Here is a 22566-nt window from a genome sequence, read left to right as displayed (position 1 = left end):
ATCTAGCCACTTTAATCCAGACTCCATACATAATTTAGTAAGAGTTTCCTTCAAAGTTCGATTCATTCTTTCTACTTGCCCAGAGCTTTGAGGTCTCCATGAGGTATGCAACTTCCATTGTATACCACAAGCTTGGGATATTTGTTGTGTTACCTTTGACAGGAAATGACTTCCTTGATCAGAATCGATAACCTCCGGGAGGTGATATCGAGGAATGATTTCCTGCAGTAAAGCTTTAGTAACAGCTCGGGCCTGGCAATGTCTGGTGGGGAAGCACTCTACCCACCCAGTGAGTTGATCAACAAAAACAAGTATGTATTTGTAGCCCCTGCATGGGGGCATTTCAGCAAAATCGACTTGCCATTTCTGAAAAGGGTATGTGGCCCATGGTCGGCCGCCCATAGGGGCAGGCGGACCACATCCTTTTTGATTTGTTTGTTGACAAGTAGGACAATTTATAACAATTCTCTGGGCTTCCATATGCATGCCCAGTCCCTTAAGAGTTTGGGTGGTCAAATCAACCATTGCTCCCGATCCCATATGTCCTTCTTTGTGTAAGAGCGTAAGAATTTCTCTCAACATGGGCCGGGGAACAAAGATCTCTCCTCTGGGTAGTTTCCACCATCCTGAGGAGATCTGTTGAGCCCCTATGCTCTGGGCATATTGTATTTCCTCCGCTGTATACTGAGGAGGCGAGGCCTTAGCTTCAGTATCTTGTGTCAAGAGGAGCCATGCGGCTCCTTCTCATGCGGCTTCTTTTGCCGCTTGATCAACTAGTTGATTATATTTGCATTGTTCAGCTTGAGGGGTCTTCCCATGGGCACGCACATGGATTACGGCGACCCGCAGGGGAAGCATCAGGGCATCTAGGAGGGTTTTGATAAGACCCCCATGTGCAATCTTTTGGCCTGAAGCCGTAATGAATCCTCTCTCTTTCCACAGAGTTCCATGGGCATGCACCACCATATAAGCATAACGACTATCAGTATATAAGTTAAGAACCTTTCCAGCTCCCATTTTAAGGGCTTCGATAAGGGCTACTAATTCTGCTGCTTGAGCAGATATGTTAGGGCTCAATTTGAACTTATATACTCCTTTGTTTTTAACCACCACTGCTTCCCCAGTATGCCGCTTACCATTTAACATATAACTAGACCCATCTACATATGCTTCGATATCAGGGTTTGACCAGGGCACATCGGAGAGGTCTGGTTGGGGTTTAGTTTCTTGCTGCAAAACTTCAACACAGTAATGAGTGGGACTGAATTCCTGAGAAATCCGAGGGTCTGGTAACAAGGTTGCTGGGTTAAGAGAGCTAACAGCCCTAAACGTTAGATTGGGGGCTAATAAAAGCCCTACCTCATACTGTGAGTGCCAACTGGGATTTAAGTGTTTCTCTCCGGCTCCTGTCCCTAATATTTGAGGCACTCCATGGGGAACCACAACTTCAGTGTCCCCACCCAGGGTTAACTTTTCAGCTTCCTGACCAAGGAGGCTGGTTGCTGCAACAGCTCATAAACAGGCAGGCCATCCCCTGGCAACAGGATCTAATAGTTTTGAATAGTAACCAGTTGGTTGCCAGATTGGTCCTGAGCGCTGACACAGGACCCCTGCTGCTACTCCATTTCTCTCATGGACATACAGGATAAATGGCTTTCGAGGATCTGGAAAAGCCAAAGCAGGAGGCTGAGTTAAAGCTGTCTTAAGCTCTCGAAATGCTTTTTCCATCTCCCTGGTCCATTTCCAATAGAGCAAACCTTCTTTAGTTAAGGATTCATATAGGGATTTGGCTTTTCCCCCATAGTCAGGGATCCAGAGTCTACAAAATCCGGTCAATCCTAAGAAAGCCCTTAACTCCCGGGGATTTCGTGGTTGGGGACAAGCGAGTATGGCCTGGATTCTTTCTTCTCCCAATCTGCGATTTCCTTTGGATAGATGATATCCAAGAAAAGTGACCTGTTGCTTCACTAATTGGGCTTTTTCCTTTGAAACTTTATACCCCTGCAACCCGAGGTAATTAAGGAGCTCTACTGTTTGCACTTTACAAGATGTCTCGTTGTCAGTACTTAAAAGCAGATCATCGCAATACTGAACTATGTTACATGAGGGGTGTTTAGCAAGGAATGGGGCAAGGTCTCTTTTTAGTTGGCTGCCAAAAATCTCAGGTGCACATGTAAGTCCTTGTGGGATGACAGTCCACAGATACTGAGCCTTGTAATGGGTGTCTGGATCTTCCCATTCAAATGCAAACAGCTTTTGTGAGTCAGGGTGTAGAGGAATAGAGAAAAAGGCATCTTTTAAATCTATTACAGAGAACCAGCTATGAGTCTTGGGAATCTGACTAAGGATAGTATGGGGATTCAGAACTACTGGAAAGGGGGCTTCTATTTGCTTATTCACCAGTCTTAGGTCTTGTACCAATCGATACTGTCCATTAGGTTTAGGCACCCCTATTATTGGAGTATTGTATGGGGACGTGCCTTCCCTGAGCCAGCCACATGGCACAAATTTGAGAATTAGGGGTTTTAGACCAATTTGTGTAGCCAACTTCAGAGGATATTGTCGGACACGGATTGGACTGCTCCCCTCCTTAAGATGTATCCGTACTGGGGAGGCATTCCGAGCCCGTGGGACACTTCCCTTCTCTGCCCAGACCTCAGGATTAATCACTGGTATCAGGTCCCCTTCTGTACTCTGGTATTCTGTATTTTTGGCAGACAATAAGGCCATCTGATAATTTGAAGCTTGTTTTTTTGGAAGCCTCACCTCAATAGTTCCATTGCTGAACGAGATTTCTGCCTGTAATTTAGTGAGAATATCTCGTCCTAGCAAGGCAATGGGGCATGAGGGGCTACAGACAAACTGATGAGAGATCTGATGGTCTCCTATTTTAACTAAAAGGGGCAATGTTTTCTTTAATGCCATCTTCTGTCCTTCGATTCCCTGTACTATTTCATGTCCTACAGCCTTCCTTTGGGGGGCCTCAACACTAGGGAGTAAACTAAGGGCAGCACCGGTGTCTATTAGGGCTTCTATTTGGCGGCCCCCTATCTGAATCTGTACCGTGGGATCCAACTCAGCAGCTTGTGCTGCTAAGAGGGGCCGCGGGGTCCCCCGGCCCCCCTATTGGGGAGAAGCACTGTCCGAATCTGCTGTGTTATAGTAAATTGGAAGTGCTGGAGCCTCATTTTTACGTCCCTTTTCCATAAATCGTCTTTTAGGACATTCATTTTTCCAATGTCCCTCCTCTCTACAGATGGCGCACTGATTGCGCCCTAAGTGGGGAAGTCTTTTCCTACCTCTTTCCCCAACATATCCAACGCCTTCGTTTCCCTTTCTTAAAGCCATTGCTAGGGTCCGAGCTCCCTTCTTACGTTCTTCATCTTCCCGTCTATCATATACCTTTAGAACGATTTGTAATAGCTCCTCTATATTCTTTCCGGATGCTCCCTCTAACTTTTGCAATTTCTTTCTAATATCTTCATAGGATTGACCAATGAAGAGAGGAATTAACACACATTTCCCATTTTCATCCTCTGGGTTCAAGTCTGTGTATCTTTTACAGGTATTACAAAGTCTCTCATAAAAAGCAGCTGGATTCTCATTTTTCTCTTGTCTGATATTATATAGTTTGGCCCAATTGGGGGTTTTTCAAATGCAACGTTTCATACCCTGCACTATGGTGGCGGCATATCGAGCATGTTCAGCTCGTCCTATTTCGGTATATGACCATCCAGGGTCGCACTCAGGCACTCGATTAGCCACTGAGGCTAACTGGTCTGTCTCTGCGACCCACTCACGGGCTTTTGCCACAACCATTCGCCTTTCCTCTGCTGTCAGTAATGTTCTCAAAGCTATTTGCATATCAGTCCATGTAGGGTTATGAGCTGTTATTAGCATTTCAAAGACTGTTGTAAGGGGGGCTGGATCGTCCGAGAAAGACGGATTTTATTGTTTCCAATTATATAAGTCACTTGTAGTAAATGGGACATATACCATGGTCATTTTACCATCTTCTCCTAAAGTTTCACGTAGAGGCATTAGATATGCTGAGCCACCTTGGTCCTTACTTCTTAATTCATAAGTATATATGGGCCCTTTCTGTGTGGAGTCAGGGGAAATCCTGATAGAGTCCTGTTCTACTCTTCTATCCTCTTTGTCCCCTGTAGACACGAAAGGGGTGCTAGTGCCCTCCCCTGCCTGCAGATGAGAAAGGTTTGGGTACAAGGGAGGAGGAGGAATCATATATTCTGGAGGTTGTGGGATTACAGGGGGAGGGCATGGCCTTTTAGCGGGGGTATTGGATTTCTTAACCGGGGCTCGGGCCAACAAAATCTTAAGGGTTTTCTGCCTACATTTTTGTAACCAGGGAGGGGGATTGGCTACCAGATCCTGCCAAATGTCTATGTACGGATACTGGTCCCAATGCCCATCTCGGGTCACAATACCATGCACAGCCTGTACAATATCTAATTTTAATGTACCACCATCTGGCCAGTCTACCTTAAATGTTGGCCATTCTATCGTGCAAAATTTTATCAGATCTTCTTTACATAATACCGTCCCATAATCTGCCTGGCGCCTAAATGCTGTCCAGTTATTTAACATGCATCCTAGGGGTGTTCCTGAATAAGAATTGTGAGTGGATCCTATAGACCCCATACTTAAGACTCAAATGTTATATACATACAGATTCACAACAGATATTCACTGAGGTTCGGCTGACCCCCCTTGCAATCAAGATATCCTGGTCATCGGGTTTCCCCTTGCAGGAGTCTTGGAGCGGCTAGAGTCAGCTTAGTCCCAGATGTAACTAGTAGCAATCACTCGCCTTCCACACAGAAACACCAAATGCTTATACACGAGTTGAACTTCCAATATACAATAAGGAGAAGGAAGAAAAGTGCAAGCAGGCACAAAAGGGTTAAGAGTTGTGTTAAACAACCCATAAACTAATACCACACAAATTATTCACAAAACTATAACAATGCTACCAGTAGTATACCTTCTCGTTGCAATTTCCGTCGTCCAACCCACACTTCGGGGGCGCTAATCCTCAACCCTTTGGAGGGAAATGCACTTACCACCCGGAGTGGCCGCGTCCGGCTTGGGGACGTTGAGGAACCAAAAACTCAGTGCTCTTGTGTCCTTTTGGGACTTACTCTAGAGAGGACACCGCTGCCCCGGTTGGCGGCAGTGGTCCGAGAACACGAGCCGCACAATCAGCTCGGGGTGGCCACTTTTCTCGGTACCAACATACTAGCCACCGATAGCGTCAGCGCCCTCTACAGGGAGAGTCCTGCCGCGGTCGCCAATTTGTTAGCCAAATTAGGCTCTTTCTCCCCGGAGCTACCCAATTACTCCAAAGAGAGACACAGAGAGCTTCACTGTTTTATTGTACGATCAGCTGAGCGGGTGTCCCCCTCGACTAATGCCAGAGGAAGGGCACCCCGAGACAAGCTTTACATTGTATATTTATAGCATTTTACACATCATATCAGACCACACTGGTCGGAACATGTTTTTCCTGAGTCATCCTGAGTCAGGGGTCGTAAGTACATAGGTTTATTTACCTGCTGATGTCTACATTCCACGTTGCTTTCCTTGACCATAGTACTAACAGTGTTTACCGACCAGTGCTTGTGACAGTAGGTCATAGTGACAGCAGGTCATAGGCTAGTATTGCATACAACAAATTTTCAATTCATCCATTTACCTATCTTTAATTCATCGATTTATCCATCACCCGTGAGATGCAGGGGGTCAGATTAGATGCTCTAATCATCTCTTCTGGCCATAAAGTTGACTAATTTCTGAAAAACGGAGTGTAGCATTGGCAGCAGCATCTGATGTTTTCCTGTCTAGCCGGCTTGCTTCCTAGAACGAATGCTCCTTGAGTGGGGTGACCACAGGGAATAGCTCAAACCTCCAAAGTGCCTGGCCAGAGGCAGGACATTAGCACAGAAAGGGAGGGGTGTGGCAGTGACATCACAAAGGCCTTTTGCAGGACCTCAGACTATTGGTCAAAGGTGGTGGGGAGGTGGTGACCTCACAGAGAGATGCTGACATCAGCCAGGCAGCACAGGGGAGAAGGGCCAGGGAAACCTCAGAGACCCCTGTGGCTTTGCTTCAGCAATTCTCCTTCTCCAGGTCTCTCTTTGAGGACTGAGAAAGTATTTGGGTTCAGGTACGTGAGCACCAGGAGGAATCTCTTTTGAGTTTTCTCCTTCCCTTTTCCTGATTTTACTAGAAAACAACCGTCCCTGTTTAGAAGGTAAGAGCCTCCTCGAGGTTTGAAACCTGTTCAGTCTGATCCATCTGGTGACAGTTGAATTCTAGGCATGGAAAACACGAGCTTAAGGTGGCAGAATTTTATTCTGTACCTGGGATTTTGTCCCTTAGAATCACTGGGAACATTACGGTTTGTCCTTTTCGTTTCACCTTTTCCTCCATCCATCCCTCCCTCCTTTCTCTTCTTCTCTTGCTTCTGGTGTCCCCTCTGGTGTGTGTGTGTGTTGCAGGGGAGTGCTCGGCAACTCCCACTATGGGAGGTCCACCCAAAAATGTGGGGCTGAAATAGTGCTTGGGCAGTGATTCCCACCAGTGATCTGGGCATCCTTTGGGCTCTCTGGTGAGAACACTCAGCCTTTCATCCTCAGTCTCTACCCTGATTGGCTGAGCTGGGGGTTATTGACAGGGAGGAGACTCAGGTCCTTGTTGTTCTCTTTGAAGACCAAGTAAATAAGTCAGAATCACTTATATGTTTGATGAATTTTGCTGCTTCTCTGCACTAATGGTCTCTGAGCAGTTCACGATTCTCTCTAACATTGCAGTTCTCCTCAAATACTTGCTGAATAGTTACTGTCACTGTTGTTGGTCTGGAGCTCATCTGAGAGCACTTTACTCAGGTCATTCAATCTCTGAAATTCAAGATCCAATGGTTAGTTTGAACATCAGGGCTCTTGGGTCCTACTCCCAACTCTGCCACTGGCTGGCTGTGTGACCTAAGACAAGTCAATTCTCCTTTCTCAGCCTTAGCTTCTCCCTCTTTCAAGTAGGGATAATAATGATCCGCTCCTACCTACCTTACGGTATGTAGAGGCAGGACTGGCTCTAGGTTTTTTGCTGTCCCAAGCAAAAAAAAATTTGTCTGTCCCCCCATCCCCCTGCTGCCCTAGCCCTGGGCTCTCCCCACACCCCACACCCCCTGCCTCCACAGCTCTGGGCCTCCCCTCACACCCACTCCCCTGCTGCCCCAGCCCTGGGCTCTACCCCCTGACCCTCACCCCCCTGCTGCCCCAGCCCTGGGCTCTATCCTGTGACCCTCACCCCCCTGCCGTCCCAGCCCTGGGATCTCCTCCCCACACCCGCACCCCCTGACAAGCCAGCCCTGGGCCCTCGCACACACACACCCCATGTTACCCCAGTTGTGGGATCTCCCCCCATCAATGCTCCCCCACCCACACACCCCCTGCTGCCCCAGTCCTGGGCTCTGCCCCCTCCACCTGCACCCCCTGCCGCCCCAGCCCTGGGCTCCTCCCTCTACCTGCACACTCCTTCTGCCCCAGCCCTGGATCACTGGTAACTTGCTCCCAGGGTGGGTCATTCAGCAGGAATTTTGGATGTGCACAGAACACAGACAGGATTGGTTCCCACATGGTTACAAAGCTGCAGTAAAGTGGAACAATTTTCAGCTTGTGTGATTGGAAGATATCTGGATGCATATTGTAAGACTGTCCTCCATCAATGAGGAAAAGTTGAGGTGCCTTTATTATTCTTTCTTCCACCCTTCTCTGGGGAATTTGCCAGTGCAATATCACTGTCTTCCTTTTAAACAAACAAAAAGGCTGTTGAAAATAGCAATTCCAGTCCTAAAAACCTCTGGGAAGCATTTCTTGCTCAATTTCATCCTACTTTTTCTACAGTGGATCAGTATATTTGATTTGGGAGAAATGAAGTACCAGCTGCCCAAACTGAGCTTGAGCACTCCTGAATTTTGAGGTGTTCAAATCTGGAAGGCAGGTGCTAGATTCCCTTTCTGAATATTAGCTAAATCTGGAAAGGAAAAGTCAATTTCTGCTTCCATGGCTCAGAAGTGGAAATCCTTCTATGTGCCTGGTATTGTATCTAAAGCTGCCCAGGTCCAGTAGAGCCTCCCCTCCCTTACTTTGCATTTTAAATTCTAGTGGGACCCACATACCTCCCTTGCTAGGCTTCAGATAGAGAGGGGCACTGTCCATTTAGTCCACCCAATTCCTTCTTTGGGGGCTGCAAGGTGAGGTCACACCAGTGTCCCTAAGCCAGTCTGGGGATGTCTTCTGAAGGGGGTATCTGGGCCAAACTCCTTGGGCACATTTGTTCCCCATTCACAGTGCCACCCCGCTCTAGCAGTGAGCCACAGCGAGCTGCAGCATGAGGTTTCAGCTACCATACTCCCTTCTCCTCCCTTCCCTGTTGATAGCAGCCAAGGGAATGCTGGGAAATATAGTTCTTTCCCTGCTCCAGGGCCGGCTCTATAGGCAGGGAGCTAACCAAGGAACTACAGCTCCCAGGGCCCCCTGTTGGTGTTCAGCTCCCAGGCTTCAGAGTAGCAGCTGTGTTAGTCTGTATCCGCAAAGAACAGCAGTACTTGTGGCACCTTAGAGACTAACAAATTTATTTCAGCATGAGCTTTCCTGAGCTACAGCTCACTTCTTCAGATGCATAGAATGGAACACACAGACAGGAGATATTTATACATACAGAGAACATGAAAAGGTGGAAGTATGAATACCAACAGGAAGAGTCTAATCAATTGAGATGAGCTATCATCAGCAGGTGAGAAAAAAACCTTTTGAAGTGATAATTAAGATGACCCATAGAAGGTGTGAGGAGAACTTAACATAGGGAAATAGATTCAATTAGTGTAATGACTCAGCCGTTCCCAGTCTCTGTTTAAGGCTGAGTTAATTGTATCTAATTTGCATATTAATTCGAGTTCAGCACTCTCTTTGGAGTCTGTTTTTGAAGTTTTTTTTGTTGCAAAATTGCCACCTTCAAGTCTGTCACTGAGTGGTTAGAGAGGTTGAAGTGTTGTCCCACTGGTTTTTGAATGTTATGATTCCTGATGTCAGATTTGTGTCCATTTATTCTTTTGCATAGAGACTGTCTGGTTTGGCCAATGTACATGGCAGAGGGGCATTGCTGGCACATGATGGCATATATCACGTTGGTAGATGTGCACGTGAATGAGCCCCTGATGGCATGGCTGATGTGATTAGATCCTATGATGGTGTCGCTTGAATAGATATGTGAACAGAGCTGGCATTGGGCTTTGTTGCAAGGTTAGGTTCCTGGGTTAATGTTTATGTTGCATGGTGTGCGGTTGCTGGTGAGTATTTGCTTCGGGTTGGGAGGCTGTCTATAAGCAAGGACTGGCCTGTCTCCCAAGATCTGTGAGAGTGAGGGATCATCTTTCAGGATAGGTTGTAGATCTTTGATGATGTGCTGGAGAGGTTTTAGTTGGAGGCTGTAGGTGATGGCTAGTGGCGTTCTGTTATTTTCTTTGCTGTAGTAGGTGGCTTCTGGGCACTCTTCTGGCTCTGTCAATCTGTTTTTTTCACTTCAGCAGGTGGGTATTGTAGTTTTAAGAATGCTTGATAGAGATCTTGTAGGTGTTTCTCTCTGTCTGAGGGATTGGAGCATATACGATTGTATCTTAGAGCTTGGCTGTAGACAATGGATCATGTGATGTGTCCTGGATGGAAGCTGGAGGCATGGAGGTAAGTATAGAGGTCAGTGGATTTCCAGTATAGGGTGGTGTTTATGTGACCATCGCTTATTAGCACAGTAGAGTCTAGGAAATGGACCGCTTGTGTGGATTGGTCTAAGCTGAGGTTGATGGTGGGATGGAAATTGTTAAAATCACGGTGCAATTCCTCAAGGGCTTCTTTTCCATTAGTCCAGATGATGAAGATGTCATCAATGTAGCCCAAGTAGAGTAGGGGCGTTAGGGAACGAGAGCTAAGGAAGTGTTGTTCTAAGTCAGTCATAAAGATGTTGGCATACTGTGGGGCCATGCAGGTACCCATAGCAGTGTTGCTGACTTGAAGGTATATATTGTCCCCAAATGTGAAATAGTTGTGAGTGAGGACAAAGTCACAAAGTTCAGTCACCAGGTTAGCCGTGATATTATCGGGGATACTGTTCCTGACGGCTTGTAGTCCATCTTTGTGTGGAATGTTGGTGTAGAGGGCTTCCACATCTATAGTGGCCAGGATGGTGTTTTCTGGAAGATCACCGATGGATTGTAGTTTCCTCAGGAAGTCAGTGGTGTCTCGAAGATAGCTGGGAGTGCTGGTAGCATAGGGCCTGAGGAGAGAGTCCACATAGCCAGACAATCCTGCTGTTAAGGTGCCAATGCTTGAGTTGATGGGGCGTCCAGGATTTCCAGGTTTATGGATCTTGGGTAGCAAATAGAATACACCTGGTCGGGGTTCTAGCCATGTGTCTGTACAGATCTGTTTCTGTGCTTTTTCAGGGAGTTTTTTGAGCAGATGGTGTAGTTTCTTTTGGCAATCATCAGTGGGATCAGAGGGTAATGGCCTGTAGAATGTGGAGTTAGAGAGCTGCCTAGCAGCCTCTTGTTCATATTTCGACCTATTCATGATGACGACAGCACCTCCTTTGTCAGCCTTTTTTATTATGATGTCGGAGTTGTTCTTGAGGCTGTGGATGGCATTGTGTTCAGTACGGCTTAGGTTATGGAGCAAGTGATGCTGCTTTCCCACAATTTCAGCCTGTGCACATTGATGGACGCAATCTATGTAGAAGTCCAGTCTATTGTTTCGACCCTCAGGAGGAGTCTATGCAGAATCCTTTTTATTATAACGTTGGTAGGAAGGATTCTGTGGGTTAGGATGTTGTTCAGAGGTGTGTTGGAAGTATTCTTTGAGTTGGAGACGATGAAAGTAGGATTCTAGGTCACCGCTCCCAAGCTGGATCCCTCTTAGCTGCTGCCCCTGCAAATGGGCTGCCCCAAGTACCTGCTTGCTTTGCTGGTGCCTAGAGCCACCCCTGGGACCGACACATGTTTGTTTTCATCCTCTGAGTCAGGAAACCCACAAAAGCCTCTTCTTTTCTACTGGAGCAGGCAAAAATAAGGTGACACTACATTATTCTGATTGCTAAAAGCAGATTTAGGGAGTTGTGTATTTTTGAAAAAAAAATAAAAAATAATATCCTTCTAACTAGCAGCATGAGATAAAAAAAGAACACAGACAAACCTTGTCAGTAAGGGCTAATGTCCTAAATGGGAAAGCAGCAGTGGTTTGTAGCTGGGGGAGCGTACAGTCTGAATGTGTATGACCTGACCCCAGCCCCCACCCCCATATAACAGTAGGGCTTGGCACTCTCTCTGTGCATTGGTGTGGTGGCTGAGTGGTTAACCAAGCAGTAACAATTCAAGGAGGTTCCCTGAGTCGGTTTCACTCCTCAGGAGATTCTGCACAATAAAAATTCTGTGCACAATAGTTTAAAATTCTGCAAATTTTATTTGCTAATAAATAAATGTGGAGGGGAGCAGAGGCTCTTGGATGCTCAGAGGTGGGATATCACCCTGCAGCCCCATCTCCCTTCCAGGGAAACAGACTCTGTGGTGAGGCTGCACCTCTCTGCTGCTTACTCCAGGAGCTCCCAAAAGACTCCCCAGAACTGCTCACGAGGGGTGCATGACCACTCTTGTGGCTTCCCTTTGCTTCCTCATCAGAAAGCCTGAGCAGCTGGCCCTGGGTGATTTGAAAGGACCCGGGGGTTCCTGCCACCACTACCGGCAGCACAGTGGGGCTAAAGCAGATTCCTGCCCACCCTCGCTTCACACGGCGCACCACTCCCAGAAGTATCTGGTACGTCCCTGCGGCCCCTGTGGGGTGTGTCTCTTGCACGCTGCCCCACCCCAGTTGTCAACTCTGCCATTGGAACTGCGGCAATGGGAGCTGCAGGGGTGGTGCCTGTGGGCAGTGGTGCCAGGGGATTCCCCCAGCCTCCTCCATGTAAGAGTTGTGCCAGAGGGGGGTGTGGGTCACTTTCAGGAGCTGCCTGAGATATGTGCCACATCCCAACTCCCTGCTCCAGCCCAGAACCTTCACCTCATGCACCCAAAATCCCTCCCAGAGCCTGCCACTGCCCTCCTTGCACCCCAACCCCCTGCCCCAGCCCAGATTCCGCACCCCATCCACACCCAAACTCCATCCTGGAGCCTGCCACCGCCCCCCCTGCTTTGTTGGCGGCTTTGTTCCAGCGGCTGGGGAAACACCACAACATTAAAGAAACCAACGGTACCAGGTCCTGCAGCGTCACCTGTGGGGTTTCCACAAGAGCATCCATGCTGAGGAGCCAGTCAGCATGTGACTCTATGACCAGATCAAATGACAGCTGGCCGAGTTCCAGGAGGCTGCAGCTGGCCAATATGAGCGGGAGCACTGAGTGAAGGGAGAGGCAGCTCCCCTAACATTTTTGCAGCCTGCAGGGAATGGAGACAAAGCAGGGGAATGCGGGGACTCAGGGCAGGACCTGCGGATCTGATAGTGCAGGACCACAGTCGCTGGAGGAGGAGAGAGAGTCCCGCAAGAGGAAGCTGCTAGTGGGAAGCAATAAGTGCAGGGTACAAACCAGCCAGCTGAGAGTCACTGGGGTCTAGAAAATGAAATGGCAGCAGGTCCCATGGTGTAATGGGCAGCACTCAGGACTTTGGATCCTGGGTTTAAATCTCAGTGAGACCTCCTGGAGCAATGCTGGTTTCCTGCAAAGCCATGGAGCTCAATGTGCTTGGCTCCTCTCTCTCAGGGTGAACTAGAGTGAGTTTTTTCCCTCCTGCTGGGTGACTGATGCCCACTGGAGATAGGTCTTTGGTCCGGCCAGTTCAATGGGCTGGCTGCTATAGGTTGGGGTCCTTGAACTTAACACTCTGGCTGGAGAGCCCTGCGGTTGACCATATGGTTGTTTCTCACTGCTTCACCTGATGTCCACAACTTTGGTCCCTGCAGCTGCCACACTCTTCCTCTTGCCCACATGGCATTCAAAGGAAGGAGTGCCAGGGCCAGGCTTCATAGTCAGGGCTAGGCAGGAAGGAGGAAGAGTCCCAGGCTGGAGCCCAACATCTTTCCTGCTCTGGGCACCTAGAGCAGAGGCGGCTGGTGCTGACAGTTCCAAGGGAAGGTTTATAAGCCACAGAGCAACCGAGGGCAGGGCAAGAGGAGGAGATAACCATGCCTATGTGTGGCCAACAGACAGCCACAAAGACACCCGGCCAGCCTGCTCCATGCCATGACAAACCCCCACTGAAGGCCACACACAGACCAGCATTCGTTCTGCGGCCGGCATCACAAGGTGGTTGGAAAGCAGGTGGGGCCTCTGACCATTCCTAATGCAACCCCCTCAGCCCCTAATCCATCCATGAATCAAGGAGACAAGACCCTCAGTTGGGCAGCAGAGGTGCAAGGGGTTAGTGACAGGACTTATAGTAGCAGTGCTGAGGGGAATGATGCTGAAGCTGTGAGTTTAAACCTCACCTAAAGCACTAGTTTTCTTTAAGCAAATGGCTTCTGCCAATCATTTTGTCCTGCAGAAAATACAATTCCAGCTCAGAAGACACGGAGGTCCCCTTGCTTTACAGAGAGCAGGGCAGATTCCACAGATCTACCAGGCTCTGCTCTCCACCAGTCACCTGTGTCAGGAGGGGTCAGGCAGAGCACTGCCCCTCACTCCCCCTCAGTCTTTGCTCCCCAAACCACCTGTGTGCTCACTCTCTTCTCTGTGAGACTCCAACCCTGCCTGGCTTTCTATATGTTTATGTGGTTTTCGTTTGTTGTGTTGATCTGCATGTGGGTCCTGTGTGATTTTGGTGGATGCCTGGCATAGTTTTGGGTGTGTGTGTGTATGATTTTTGCATACAGATTGTTTTTTTCCTTAGTATTCTTTCGGTATGGGGTTGTTGTGCTTTCTTGTTGTGGGCTTTTGCTGTATTTTTTGGTGTGGATTTGTTCTTTCTATATTTTGTGTGGCTTTCCCTTATGTGTATATGGCTCTGTGCGCTGTGTGGGTTTGGTTTTTGTTTATGTCTGTGTGGGCCTGTGCAGTGTGTGATTTTCTCTTTCTCTCTGTGTGTGTTTGTCTCTCTGTTTGTATCTTCATGTGTATATTCACTGGAACTTTTCAGAATCTCCACAGCTTTGCCAATTTTCACCAAGAATTTTTCTCCATTAACAAATTCTCACGTGTTCCCTACCAGTTGGTGACCATTGCCCCAGGGGCATGTCAGTCTCAAGGTTCTGATTTCCCATTGACCCTTCTCCCTTCTATTGGGACTGGGAACTAGCCAACCAAAAACCCCACTAAGTTTTAGTAAAGGGCCAACAGTCCCTTACACGAGCCAGCCCCGTGAGGGTCACCGATGGCCAGAGAAGGCAGCACAAGCTGGTCCCATGGTGTAATAGGCAGCACTTGGGACTCTGAATCCTAGAGTCTGAGTTCAAATGTCAGTGGGACCTTGTGCTGGTTTGTGGTAAAGCCCTGGAGCTCAAAGCGCTCAATTTCCCTGTTTCCAGTTGTTTAAGAGTGAGTCTTTTCCCTCCTGCTGGGTGACTCACACCCACTGGAGCCAGGTCTTTGGTTGAGATGGCTGCAATGGATTGGGGTGTAGAAGTGGCTACGGCTGCCTGTAGTCCTGTGGTTTGACCTGGTGGTTGGGATTCTTGCTGCTTCACCTGATTCCCACAAGTTTGGCCCTTGTGCTTGCTGCCACACTTTTCCTTTGGCCCACAAGGTGCTTGAAGAAAGGAGTGCCAGGGCCGGGATTAATAGTCAGGGCTTGGCAGGAGGGAGGTGGAGCGCAGCCTGGAGCCCCTCACACCTTCCCTCCTCCAGACACCTAGAGCAGAGGCTGCTGGTGCTGACAGCTTCAAGGGAAAGTTTATAAGCCACAGAGCAACCGAAGGCAGGGCAAGAGGAGGGGAAGACCATGCTTATGCATGGCCAGCAGATAGCCACAAAGACCCCCAGCCAGGCTGCTTCCTGCCATGCCAAACACCCACTGAAAGTGACCCGCAGACCAGCATGCAGGGCAGCTGCTGATGCTCTGTCGCCAACATCAGAAGAAGCTAGGAAAGCAGGGCCAGCCCCCTGGTGTGGCCCCTGTCTGTTCCCACTCACAGTGCTCACTTTTGCCGTGGGGCAGGAGACTTTACCCCAAGAGGCTTTTCCCCAGCTGGCGAGAAGCAGAGAAACATGCAGGTTCCCAAGGCGCTATGTAGCAACCCCCTCAAGCACAGGGACAGGCGCACTCTTGGAAGAGGGAAACTGCTCTACCCGCCAGCCAGGGCAGCTGCCCATTTTCTCTGGCAAGTCAGGAAGGGCAGAGGCTAGACTGGAAGCACCTGGGGCTCATGCCCCAGTCTTTGTGACACTCACCCCTGAATTCCTTCCCAGGGCTCTAGCTGAAGCCAGAGCACTGGCCTGAGCGGCCAAGAAGAGGTTCCATCCCTGAAGGGAGCAGGAATTTCAGCACGAAGGTAAAACTGCAGCAACACAACCATGAAGTAACTTGAACTCTCATCTCCTGCGCTGAAGTCAGATGCGTTATCCATTAGGCCACATGAGAAAAGCCCCTCCAAGCACTTCTTTAGAAAAGGCAGACACTGTGTTTCTCGGGCCTTCTACTGAGGGGGGCTGAGACTCTTTGGGCACAAGAAGTAGAGTTCCCAGCAACACGTGAGAATTAATTCTATGGAGCCAGATGCGGGACTTTGGCAGGGAGGCTCAGGCATGGGGGATTGGCATGCAGTGGACGGGCTGGCTGTCTAGGTGAGGAGATGTAGTGATCCTCAGGTGCAGGAGGGAGGAAGAATTGGCAGTGGCCGTGGAGAAGAAGAGGAGGGGTGGAGATTCTTAGCAAGACTGACTAGTTCAGTCAGTAGAGCATCAGGCTCTTAATGGGAGGGGCCAGGGTTTGAGCTGCTGTCCAGGGACTCAGCTTTTAAGTTGCCTTGTGTGCCAGGAGCCAAATGATTCCTGGTGGTGCCCAGAGCCATGTGTGGGACAGAGGCTGAGACTTGTGGCACCTGCTCTGCAGCAGGGATCCTGGCAGCTCAGACTCAGGGAAGGCTTCTGCACTCAGAGCCGCTGACTTTGAGCTCAATGCCTGCTCCACCTCAGGCCCTGCCCCCAAACCATCAAATCTCTTCCTATTCGACCCTGCCCCACTTCTTTCTCTCCTCACTCCTCCAGCACACCCCATCAATGGCCAGCAGGAGGCGCAGAAGGAGAAGCTTGTCGGCCAGGCCTGCTAGGTGGGAGGTGCCGGGGCAGAGGTGGCTGCTGGGCACCTTTTTTTTTTCTGCAGCCCTGTAGCACCCATGGAATCGCTGACTTTGCTCCTTTCGCACGCTAGAGAGAGGAGCAGAACCAGGGCTATGGCTGATCTATGGGGCACAAGGTGAGTGCCAGAGGCTTCAGGTGCTGAGAAGTGGTGTCCCAGGCATCTCTATGAAAGGAGCAGAACAGGATTTACTTGGGGTGGGGAGAGAATTGAGAGTGTCTCGGGGGTTGTGGAAAGGTATTGCCCGAGTTAGAGACTAGCTAGAACACAGGCCTCACTGTGAGCAGGATTTGAACCTGCGCAGGGGAACCTTATTGGATTTCGACTCCAACCCCTTAACCACTCGGCCATCACAGCTGTGAGCACAAAACTACCTCACTGCCAGAGAAACTGGTAAAGAATCACAATGCCCAGGCGTGAAGTCGTCTGAACTACAGAATTCCCACAGCAAACCTGGGTCCCAAAGCACAGGGGGGATTTGGGGTTTGTTCTCTTTGCTTAGCCATGTGCAGTCGCACAGAGAGCGCGTTTAAAAGTCTCCCCTCCCACAGAGCGGGAATGGGAAATGATTCTCAACTTGAAGCTTGATGTGAATGAGGATGTCTGGACCAAGGGGCCAGGGACTGGTCTTTGCTATAGAAACCAGTGACACACGGAACCAGGCTAAGGAAAATGTTCCCTGGAGTCAGTAACTGGAATAGCAGCAGTATTGTGCAGAGAAATGTCTCACAAGAGGAGTCAGCGCATTGGTGGTTCATTAGCAGAAGTCACAGATACAGCGGGGGCGGTCTGTGGATCGGGAGTGAGGGGCACTGGCAGAGCAGTGAGAGGGGAGCCCAGGGCTGGGATAACAGGGGCTGTGGGTCAGGACAGGCAGTTCTGCGCAGAGTGTTCAGAGGTGCCCTGTATCTGCCCTTTCTCTGCACCGTCCCTGCTCCCAGAATGCACCAGGCCCTGGACTGAACTCTTCCCCTGCAGGCTGAGCTGGTTTCGTTTGCTGTGATCCTGTTGGATGGGCAGGGGGGGAGTGACAGTCCCAGCCCAGAGCCAGCGCCCCCCTGTTACCCAGCACCCTTGGCCCCAGATCCACCCAGCCTAGTAGAGAACTCAGCAGAGCAGGTCAGTCAGGAGCTGTGCCCTGCCAGGCGCTCAGGGATATCTACCCTGCAGCTGGGGGATCTCCCTAGCGTGGTCCATAGGAGCTCACGCATTAACGGGGTAGCGGCAGCAGCGGCGTGGTGGGTTGGGCTGGTGACCCGGGTCCATCTCCTGGGGCCGGCTGGGTTCATGCTCAAGTGACTGGCCCCAGTCACCGTCCGAGCCCCCCAGCAATGCTGCTGCTGTTAGCGCACTAGCCTTGAGTGGAAGCTGCTGCCTGGCTGGACCCTGAGGGTGGATCCGGCACTAGGGGAAACCCTCCGGCCTGGAGATTCGTTGCTGAGATTCCTGGGAGCTGCCCATCCCCATGGCTTGTGTGCCTGCCCCCCGGGGCCCAGCAATGGCTCTGGAGGGTGGCTTGCATCACCTGGGGGGAGGTGATCCAGTCAGTGGGCAGCCGGGGGGTCTGACTTACTGATAAAATTGGTCTCTTCACTCCATTGTTCTCAACGGCCTGGGTCAATACCGACACCTCCCAGGAACAGGTCGGGGTTGGGTGGGCTTAGAATTTCCCTCCAAAGCGATTTTAGGGTCTGATCCTGCAAGTCCCCCATGTACCCATTACAGGATGGCTCCAGGCACCTCACCTGATCCAGTGCTGGCGTGTACAGCAGAGAATTGGAAGCGGCAAATCGGGGGATCATATAAAGAGACTAGAAATACAAGAAATTACTTTTGAAAGGAGAAAAGAAAAAGACGACATTCCCAAGCTGTTTAATAGGGCAAACTGCCCCTTGCAGGCTGCGAAGGGAAATCTCCGGGGTTGTGTTCACCTGTTCCCAGGGCTGTGTCCTCAAGACAGATTTGTGGGAGAAAGGAAATCACCACCGAGAGAGGAGTTGGGCTCAGGGTGGATTTTTGTGCTTTGGCAGGAAATTTAGGACCTGGGACTGGAGCCTTAAAGAGGGAGCGGGTGAAGGCTCCCCTCTGCTTTCAGGCTGAAGGAATCCTGGGTTTGGTCAGTCCATCCGGGGGGTCACATCGCTCCCAGGCAAAGAGAGGAGGAGAACTTCCCCCACAATGACACATGCGGATCCTGGAGAAGAAGAAAGAGACAAGAGACCAGCAGCAGGTGAAGGTGACTGAGGAGGGGAATCCCTTGTGCATGTTACGGAGCACTTGGGAAGCTGTGCCCATTCAAACACACTGAGCTTTACTAACAAGCAAGGCCAGACTGCTGTGACTCGGAGAAGGGTTTAGGTGTCATAATGAACAAACAACTAAGCATGAAATGCCCGTGCGATGCTGTGGTCGTCCTTGGATGTACAGACAGAAGAACAGTGATGAGATATAGGGCACTAGTGTTATCTCTGTAGAACATTGGTCAGACCAACACTGGACTCTTGCACACAGTCGTCTTGGCCACATTTTAAGACGAAGAAGGAAAAATTGGATGGGGGGCAGAGAAGAGAAAAAAAAGTGCTGAAAAATTGCCTTCCAGTGCGAGACAAGAGCTCAGTCTGCTCAGTTTATCACAGAGAAGACCAAGAGGTCACTTGATGACAGTGTGTAAATCCCCTCCCAAAGAGAAAATCCTGGGTATGGAAGGGCTCTTTAACCCAGCAGCAAAAGGCAGAACAAGAACCAGTGGCTGGAAGTTAATGGCAGAGAAAGTAAAATGAGAAATAAGGGACACATTTGCAATCGGGTGATTAAACATTGGAACAAAGTACCCAGGGCAATGATGGATTCTGCACCCCACATGGGGGTGGCAAGAGGGGACAGGGGGTGCTGAAGAAAGTGCTCTCGGGTGAGATAGAAAACCATTTCTCTCTGGTGCTTCGCTGGTGGCCTTGCTCTCATGCTCAGGGTCTCCCTGATCTCCATTGCTGGGGTCAGGAAGGAATTTCCCCCAGCTCACACTTGCAGGGATGTTGGAGTTTTTGTCATCCTCTCTGGCATGGGGCACAAGTCACTTGCCCAGATCAGCTGGGTACATCTCACCAAATCAATTCCAGTTCAGGGTCCTCCAGTATTGGTACCCCTCTGCCTCTCCTATGCTCCGTCTGTGGCACACAACAGGATATTTTCCTAAGGGCTGGAATATTTTGGTTTAATCCCAGTGGTTGGGCTCAGTGCAGGGGTGACTTTGTGGCCTGTCACGTGCATGGGGGTTAGACAGGATTATTTAGTTGTCTTGACTGGCCTTAAAATCTAGACATGGATGTTCTGGCTACAATGTTGTAGTGTCTGACCCGTGGTCTATCCAGCTCCCAGGGGCCTCGTTCCAATCGAATTCCAGGCCAGGATTCAGAGACTGGCAGCTGCAGGGCAAGGCAATGGGGGCTGGAGGGAGTCACTTTGGGGCTGTCACTAGCCACAGAAAACAGAACCTCTCCCAACATCCCGACTGCTGCCCATCAGGGCATCTGGCCGTAGAGGAGCCGGGTCAGCGCCCCCCGTGGAAGGAATCAGGGGGATGGAAACCCCCAGGATGGGGAGTTATGTGTTTCAGCCATGTTAGTATCACTCAAACACATGCACAGTACCCACACGCAGAGCCAGTTCATGCTGTAAAACCCCCAGACCCACGAGTGACGTGTTAATCTCAGCACAAGTTATGCTTTAACCCATTAGAAATAACCCTGTAATTATTGTGGTGTCTCAGTGCCAGAGGACGCCAAACCCCTGAGCTGTCAGTAGAGGGCCAGGTGTAGCGTCACTGGACACTGTCAGCGCTTCGGCAGCGAGGCCTTGTACATGCTGGCCCTGGTGGCTCAGACACATGGCTATGGAAAGGGGAAGGTTACACACATCCCCAGCCAGAGCCCTCACCCCTTCCTGCACCCCAACCCCCTGCCCAGCCCGGAGCCCCTTCCTGTACCCTGAACCCCTCATTTCTGCCCTTCATCCCCTGTTAGAGCCCTCACCCCCTCCCGCATCCTTACCCCCCTGCCCCAGCCCAGAGCCCCTTCCTATGCCCTGAACCCCTCACTCCTGGCCTTCACCCCCCTTTAGAGCTGCTGTGTCACTCTACTGGCTCTTTACCTCCAGCACCCACACTTGCCTTGCGAGCTCTAGCGCTGGCAGGCAGATGCGCACGCTGCTAGGCAGCAGCCTTGGGAACAGCAGACATGTGTCTCTGTGGCGCAATGGGTCTTTGTGTTTTGCTGTTAATCGAAAGGATGGTGGTTTGAGCTCCCCCAGGGATGGCGGGAACCCCTTGCTCCTCAAGACCTGCTGGGAGCCTCAAAAGCTACCTGAAACCCGTCTCTCTTGGCCTCAGTGGTTTCAGCTCAGGCCCGAAGACTGTGCTGGATGCAACTCAGAAATCCATCTCCCAGCACCCATGCCAGAGGCTCAGGCTTAATCTTCAAAGTTGAACGCAAAACCTTGAGCCAGGCGTGTTTTGCTCCATTCTCGCCTCCGCCCAAGTGGCAATGGAGAAATGTAGGAGAAACGCCTGCTAGAAGACACCTCCCTCTCACTTCTCTGTAGGCTGTGACATTATTAATATCAACTGGGACCATATAGATCATTGCTGCCACCACTATTATATATTTGCAACAAATATTGTGCAAAAGTTGTAATGTGAGGTGTCTATGAAAAGGTTATGATTTGCTGGTTATAATTATACTAGCTGTATGTGTGTTCCATTTTTGTATTTGAAATTATGAATATGGGCTATGTACTTGTATCTCAAATGTATTTGATTTCAAGTAGCCTCAGTGACGCATTTGGTCAGCTTCTTGAGAAAGGACTATTCTCAGTAAGTGCCTAATCAAGAAACGCTTCACTGACAATGGACTTTGGAAAATGCCAATCCACATCTGAGCTTTCCTGGGAACATTCAAACTAACATGTAAACAATGTCGTAGGCCTGCAAATTGAATCATGCATGGACATGTGACCTGCCCATGTGACTCCAGACTCCATCTTGCTGCTGTCATTTTCCTAGGTCAGCCCTAGGACCAATCCTATTCAACTTATTCATAAATGATTTGCAGAAAGGGGTAAAGAGTGAGGTGCCAAAGTTCACAGACGATACTAAACTGTTCAAGATAGTTAAGGCCAAAGCAGACTGCGAAGAACTTCAAAAAGATCTCACAAAACTAGATGATTGGGCAACAAAATGGCAAATGAAATTTAACGTGGATAAATGTCACATTGGGAAAACATACAATATGATGGGGGCTAATTTAGCTACAACTAATCAGGAAAGAGATCTTGGAGTCATCATGGATAGTTCTCTGAAGTCGTAGCAACGAATTGACACATATGACCCTAAGATGAGATCATTAATACACTAACCTGAGGAGAAGGACACTCCAACACTAGTAGGGAGAGGAAATACAAAAAGGGAAGAGGGGAGAAACCCCTACTGAACATGCATTACACCTAGCGACGGCAGCAGAACAGATTATCGGCTACACAACCCAAGAACGGGATCTGCATGTTGCTGTAGACAGATCAGTGAAAAGATCCCCTCAATTCACAGCTGTCAGCAAAACAGTTAACATCAAGTTAGTATTCATAAGGAATGGGCTGGAGAATAACACCAAACATTTGCATACAAACCAAGGGGGAAGCCTCCAGTACCCTGGGACCACTCTGCCTACTACTGCGCTGCACACAGGATATTTTATATCTATCTTTGAGAACTGGGGAAGAAATGGGTCTAAAAAGAAATATTTGCTAATGAGAGAAAACCACCCGAATATGAAGATATTTTATATTAAGTGAGAGTAATAGGACAGTGGAAGTTCAATTAACAGACAGCAATAATTCCCCCCCCACACACACACACACACCCACACCATTCACACGGCAGCAGGGAGCCCTTTGAGGAGGTGCTTTAAGAGGGTATGTGAGGGGAGCGTGGAACAGGAAAACTTCCTGGCAGTGGGAAGGAGGCAGAAGCAGGGGCAGGTAGGTGACTGGCAGTTGGGGGTAGCAGTAGCCAGGACTGCGTAACTTGTGCTGGACAGTCTCCACTGGGGACTTTTTCCTCCTGTCCCCTTCCTTGCTAGCAGAGAAAGGCCCCCCCAGCCCACCCCAGAGGCAGCTGTGTCTCAGGGCTCTGCAAACTGCATCCATTAAGCCCCTTCTCATCTGGG

At 49.7% G+C, this 22566-nt stretch overlaps 1 long non-coding RNA gene and 1 other non-coding gene across 2 annotated transcripts in view; one reads left to right on the top strand and one right to left on the bottom strand.

Annotated features, from left to right (window-relative positions):
* LOC127041948 (uncharacterized) overlaps positions 1–22566 on the top strand; it is a 72021-nt gene that overhangs the window by 46082 nt on the left and 3373 nt on the right. The window lies entirely within an intron of this gene.
* Positions 16627–16708, bottom strand: TRNAS-CGA (transfer RNA serine (anticodon CGA)). Its single transcript has one exon. It is a non-coding gene; the product is annotated as a tRNA-Ser (tRNA).

This window comes from Gopherus flavomarginatus, unplaced genomic scaffold (genome assembly GCF_025201925.1).
Source record: "Gopherus flavomarginatus isolate rGopFla2 unplaced genomic scaffold, rGopFla2.mat.asm mat_scaffold_111_arrow_ctg1, whole genome shotgun sequence".
Classification (NCBI taxonomy): Eukaryota; Metazoa; Chordata; order Testudines; family Testudinidae; genus Gopherus; species Gopherus flavomarginatus.
The sequence above is the reverse complement of the archived record's forward strand: the minus strand, read 5'-3'. Positions and strand labels throughout refer to the sequence as shown.